The following is a 6,032-nucleotide window of genomic DNA, read 5'->3' on the forward strand; positions in this document are numbered from 1 at the left end:
GGACCCACCCCCTGTTGACCAGTCAAAGTTTGACGGGTCAACTGGGACCTCTTGGACCCACATGACAGCCCGTCTGGTACACTTATGTGTACCCAGAGCTGGGTGCACCTAGCAATTCACAATTATTTCGAATTAAATTAAATTCAGGAAATGAATAAAACTTTTAAAATTAATATAAAATAAATCGTAGCTCGGATGAAAATACTTTCTACATGAAAGTTGCTCAGAACAACGTGACGAATCCGGTTACGCAGCCCGTTCGTCCGCCACACATCCTAACATATCGAACACGCAACTTTCCCCCTCCGGATCACCTGTCCGAAAACGCGAAACACCGGGGATACTTTCCCGGATGTTCCCCCTTCACCGGTATCACCTCCTACTGCGTTAGGTCACTTCTAGCACCGCGTATTACCATGCTACGATTTGTGATACTTTGATTGCTTAGCTATTTATTGTGTTCCCCCTCCGTTACTTCTTTCTGGTAAACCCCGAGACTGCCGACGACCCCCAGTTCGACTATGGAGTTGATGACCCCTCTCTCTTGCCAGAGCAACCAGGCAAGCCCCCCCCCTTGATCACCAGATATCGCCTATTCTTCTCTATACTGCTTGCATTAGAGTAGTGTAGTATTATGCTATGCTATGCTACTTGGAGATGCTACTTGGAGGACTTCAGTCTACTCTCATCTACATGCTGCAAGATGGAGGCTGCCAGAAGCGTAGTCTTCGATAGGATTAGTTATCCCCCTCTTATTCTGGCATTCTGCAGTTCAGTCCACTGATATGGCCCTTTACACATATACCCATGCATATGTAGTGTAGATCCTTGCTTGCGAGTACTTTGGATGAGTACTCACGGTTGCTTTCTCCCCCCTTTTCCCCCTTTCCTTTCTTTCTGGTTGTCGCAACCAGATGCTGGAGTCCAGGAGCCAGACGCCACCGTCGACGACGACTCCTACTACTCCGGAGGTGCCTACTACTACGTGCAGCCCGCTGACGACGACCAGGAGTAGTTAGGAGGATCCCAGGCAGGAGGCATGCGCCTCTTTCGATCTGTATCCCAGTTTGTGCTAGCCTTCTTAAGGCAAACTTGTTTAACTTATGTCTGTACTTAGATATTGTTGCTTCCGCTGACTCGTCTATGATCGAGCACTTGTATTCGAGCCCTCGAGGCCCCTGGCTTGTATTATGATGCTTGTATGACTTATTTATGTTTTAGAGTTGTGTTGTGATATCTTCCCGTGAGTCCCTGATCTTGATCATACACATTTGCGTGCATGATTAGTGTACGATTGAATCGGGGGTGTCACAAGTTGGTGTTAGAGCCGACTGCCTGTAGGAATCCCCCTTCCACACTCCTTGGCCGAAGTTGAGTCTAGTCATTGCAAAACTTTTACTAACATGGCTGTGTGCCTTACGGGCCCACGTCGCCATTGGGTGGTATTAGGATCTTTTATTCCTCGTCTATACTCTGGGACTCGGATCTCTCTTCTTATCGGGTTAAATGATTTTACTAACTCTGACTCTAGGTTCTCGATAATACTTTCTCCCGGAGAGCCTCTTCAGTCCGGATGATTACTTGGTGCACCGAAGGATTCTGAAGATACCTTCCGATATTCTCTTGAGACCTTGAGCCAATCGCGTTTGCAATTCCCCTTCCACCGTCAACCCTTATGGATAACTACATGCAGTTGTTATTCTTACATTCATCCCTAGTTGGTCTTGTTATTACCAGATACCCCGAAATACTCGTCGTTGTTTCGATAATCCTTTGAGCTTACTGCCTTGCAGTTCTTTACCACATGAATACCCATATTGAAAATTCCTCGCACTTATTGAGTATCTGTTCATCCCCAGTTGTTCGTGTGCTTCATAAGATACTCTGAAATACTATTCGACCTTCTGAGCATCCTCTTCAAACTACTGCTCTGCAAATACTTGTATGCTTACATTATGGATGCTCCCATGTCGCTAGCAATATTCACTAGTATCTTTTGACACCGTCATTTTGATCCTATTGATTCAACATGTGTGCGAACACACACAATCATCTATCAACCCTTCTAAATTATCTTTCCGGCTCAGACGTCAATTTTGAAAATGAGCTAGTTCTCGACCAAACTATTTGACGTCAATTGTGCCTCTGGTCTATACAACTTATCCATCCTTGATCAGAGCGTCTGCTTCTGATCCTTTGATTTGGAAATCATAATTCCTTTGTTATCTAAGCATCAAATTATTCCGATGTTCTATAATATGATGCTCATGCATTCTTTCTTCCTCTGATGGAGTACCGATACTCACATCAGCTCCGTTGTGGATCACCCGATCCATTGTTGGATTGTTATCCGACAGTGTCCTTCATATTCAATCGCCTTGTGAGTTCTTCCCCCGATACATAGTCCCTTTGGTAAATTGTATCATCTGCTTGGCCAACCATGCTCTGCTTTCGAGCTGGTGGTATTTACTATTGAAGCTTGTGGTATATGTTTCCACGATACCCTGGCGGGTTGAACCTATGCCTTCCTTTATATGTGTGAACTCGGGAGTTTTCACGAGTCATACTCATTTGGTATTTCACCATGTAAAAATTTCAACACTAATACCTTTATCAAAGCGAGAAGTGAATGGAAGGTTATAGATTGAAGAAGTGGGAGTCGACCTTGAACCTTGCGTTCATGCCCATGGACACGATGTATAACTTATCATGGAAGCTGCTCGTAAAAATAGTTACCCCCTTGTTATAAGTTCATCTTGTATCCGTGGTTCGATCATTTATGATCGTGGTTTCTGACCATGTTCTCCTTTAAATACCATTTCTCGTGCAAGTTTAAGCACTTGTCTTATGTAGAGTAATACCCTAGTCCAACCTCTACTTTGATTTGTCGTCGAGTATTACCCCCCCTGGTATCTCAAGATTATCATGGAACTGCATAACTTCTTATGAGTTCTTCATCAAGTGCTATATTCTCATTGATTCCAATTTTTCACGGCCTTTGAGTTATTAAACACTCAAAAACACCGATAACTGACTCGAGTCCGCATCGCGATTAAGCAACTCTTGGTAACCTTCATTACTTACGAGTTTGAACTCAATCACGTCATTCCTAGCCTGTTTGGCTATATCCTTTCCGTGCCGATTTTAACTGTGCTACCTGGTCCTTCTTCCCAGAGCACAATTTTTTGACGATGAGCTAAGCTTATGTCGATCTTTCCTCGTCATATCATTTCACCTTGAACATCAAACTTGGTTTCGAGTTTGTGTCGTACCCTTGGTTCCAATAACCTTTCGCTTCACCATTCATTTGACTTGATGTCATCGCCGATCGATTACATCTTGAAATCTCTCGACAAAGTGTGTCGTGATCATCATCAACCTCATGAGCTCTTCCAGTATATCAAATGAGTTCATGATGAGAAATACCATCCTTGCCCTCGATGATATGCGTTATCATCGACCAGTTTATTGCCTTCCTGCCAACACAAGCTTATTCGTGTTTGATGTTATACCTTGAGTTCCTTGCTATCCAGCAATTGTTCTCCCTTACCTTGGAACATTAACATCTCTTATGTCATCAATGTTGTGAGAATTTCACCACCTCTTAAGAATTCTTGGTATGGTGATACTTCTCACCATCACCATTCTTTCTTGGGTCCTCGTGTTGATTCCAACCAGGGTACCAACAAGTGAGCAGTGCTGTTTGGATTCTGCACTTCTATCAACCCTATTGCTTTGAAGTTAATGGTCGGTCGTTCATTCTTAGACTATTGATTATTGAATCGCCATTCTGACATTGGTCGTGCAACCTAACCCATATTTTGGCGCACCTTTCAACCAATGTTTAATTGTGTATGTTTTCCTCGAGTATACATCATTATATCATTTGATATGACAAATGTTATCTCCTGGTTTACATAATTGTGGAAATCCATCTTGTTGGAATTCTCGATAATTTGTCGCTGAGTCCCTCAGCCACATCCTCATCTTCTCCTTGTTTAATGATGAACTCATATTCGAAACTTGCTTCCATAGTTCATTTACTGAGAATCTTGTAATGCCTTATCGTCAAATTGTGTTGCATACCTTCTTTCTCAGACATCATGAGTTTGAGGTATCCTGACACCAGTCATATCTGAATCTCGGTCAGATATGATGGCTAGAACGTATTTCCAAGAGTAATAACGTTGGTCCTTATATGACCCGGTAAGGTGATGTCATGCTTAGCACGCCTGGCCGGAGGACCTATTGTTATAGTTTCCTTTTAGCAAGGTTATCCATTCTTCCAGGAGGAAATTGTAAGACTTATTCTATAAGTTGTTCCTGATGGATCCTTTTTGTTTCCAAAGTCTGATCTTCACCTGTTGACCATGTCAATGCTATCTCGAAGCATGTCTGTGGTAATCCGATTTTCAATAAGAGCATTTGAAGCACAATGCTAAATGTTTCTTGATCAATTATCCAAACATTGTTGTATGGGTAATGTCATGAAATTTCTCTCCCTTTTCCTGAAGGGTTTTCTACTTTATATCCTACCACGGATATCATGCTCTGCTTGTCCTTGGGAAGGGTATACCCCTGGTTTATGTGTCAAACACATTTTCCTTTCCATTGTTTTGTTTGATCTTTCTTGTGGTCTATATTATCTAAGCAGTAATATTCTCCTGCTTATGTAAACACCCCAGTGTACAATTCTGTCAGCAAGACCCTGTTGCATTTGTTGATAGCATTCTGCTAACCACCGATGGACGAGAACTTTGCCTATTGGTCCGCCTCGTCAACAAGCAGGAAAATGGTTCTCTTCGTCCCTCGCCCTTGGTACCGATGTTGTTGCCAACATAACCGACATGGTACCCTCTGACATGCCTTGCTTTCGTGACCGTGCAAGATGGCAGCCCCCTTTCTACTTTAAACCACATGGTGGGCCCATAACCCACAATTCCACAGGATCGAAACCTGACTCTCCTATATACCCCCTTTTCTTAAGGTTGTTCCACGCACGTGGCCTCGTATGTAATTCATGAGCCACCTTCAAGTTTGATATCAGACACAATACTTATTCCCATTGCTTTGAACCCCTTTCACGCCCTGTAATAGGCATCGAACATTCCTGCCCGCTTGAAACCTTCCATGATACCGCCTTACTTTGCTCTCGATATTTTCTAAGTTTCAATTCAAGAGTTACTTTCCGCCACCTTCCCCGATGTTATCGACTAGATAGTCAGCCTTACAGAGGTCTGTTCCCCTGGAATAACCCCCTTATTCTTTCGTAAGTACGATGGAGATCCTGAAGAAAGGACGCCCACTTCACCATGATGACCTGAAGCAGAGAAATGAAGACATCAATGCACTGGACCGGCCACTTCGGGAAGAGCAAGCCAGCATGAGAAGACCCGCTAGATTCATTACCAAACCTTCCCCCCTTTCACTACCTCTTAAATCTCGGGACGAGATTTCTTGCAGTGGAGGAGAATTGTGACACCCGGGTAATTAGGCTACAGTAATCCCATGTTAATGATGCCATGTCACCTCGGTTACTATTGCTAACCTCGCGATAGATCGAAACCGATTCGAATTCAAACTCAAAATCAATCAAACAATAAAAGTTTTCGAATATTAAAACTAAAATGTCCGGAGTGATCCAACTAATGCATAAGTAATTATGGTGGAGAAACCTAAATTTAATAAAATGTTTAAGTGTTCAAAATCATTAAAACTGTAGGTCAAATAAGAAAATAAATGCATTTTGAATTTTTATAAAATATTAAACTATTTTAGTTGGGATAAGAATTGATGTGGCAGTAGTTTATTTAAAAGTACCAATTTAGGTGTTAGTGATAATTTTTACTAAAGCTAAAATAAAATGTAACTAAAATAAAAATAGGAAAGAATAAATAAATAAATAAGAAATAAAACTAAGCCAAAACAAAAAGGAACCCCCCCCCCCCCGCGCTGGGCCTTAGCCCAGCTGGCCATCCAACCAGACCGGCCCAAACCCCCCTCCATATCCCCTTTGGGGGAAACCCTAACTC

Source organism: Triticum dicoccoides, chromosome 5B (genome assembly GCF_002162155.2).
Source record: "Triticum dicoccoides isolate Atlit2015 ecotype Zavitan chromosome 5B, WEW_v2.0, whole genome shotgun sequence".
Lineage (NCBI taxonomy): Eukaryota > Viridiplantae > Streptophyta > Magnoliopsida > Poales > Poaceae > Triticum > Triticum dicoccoides.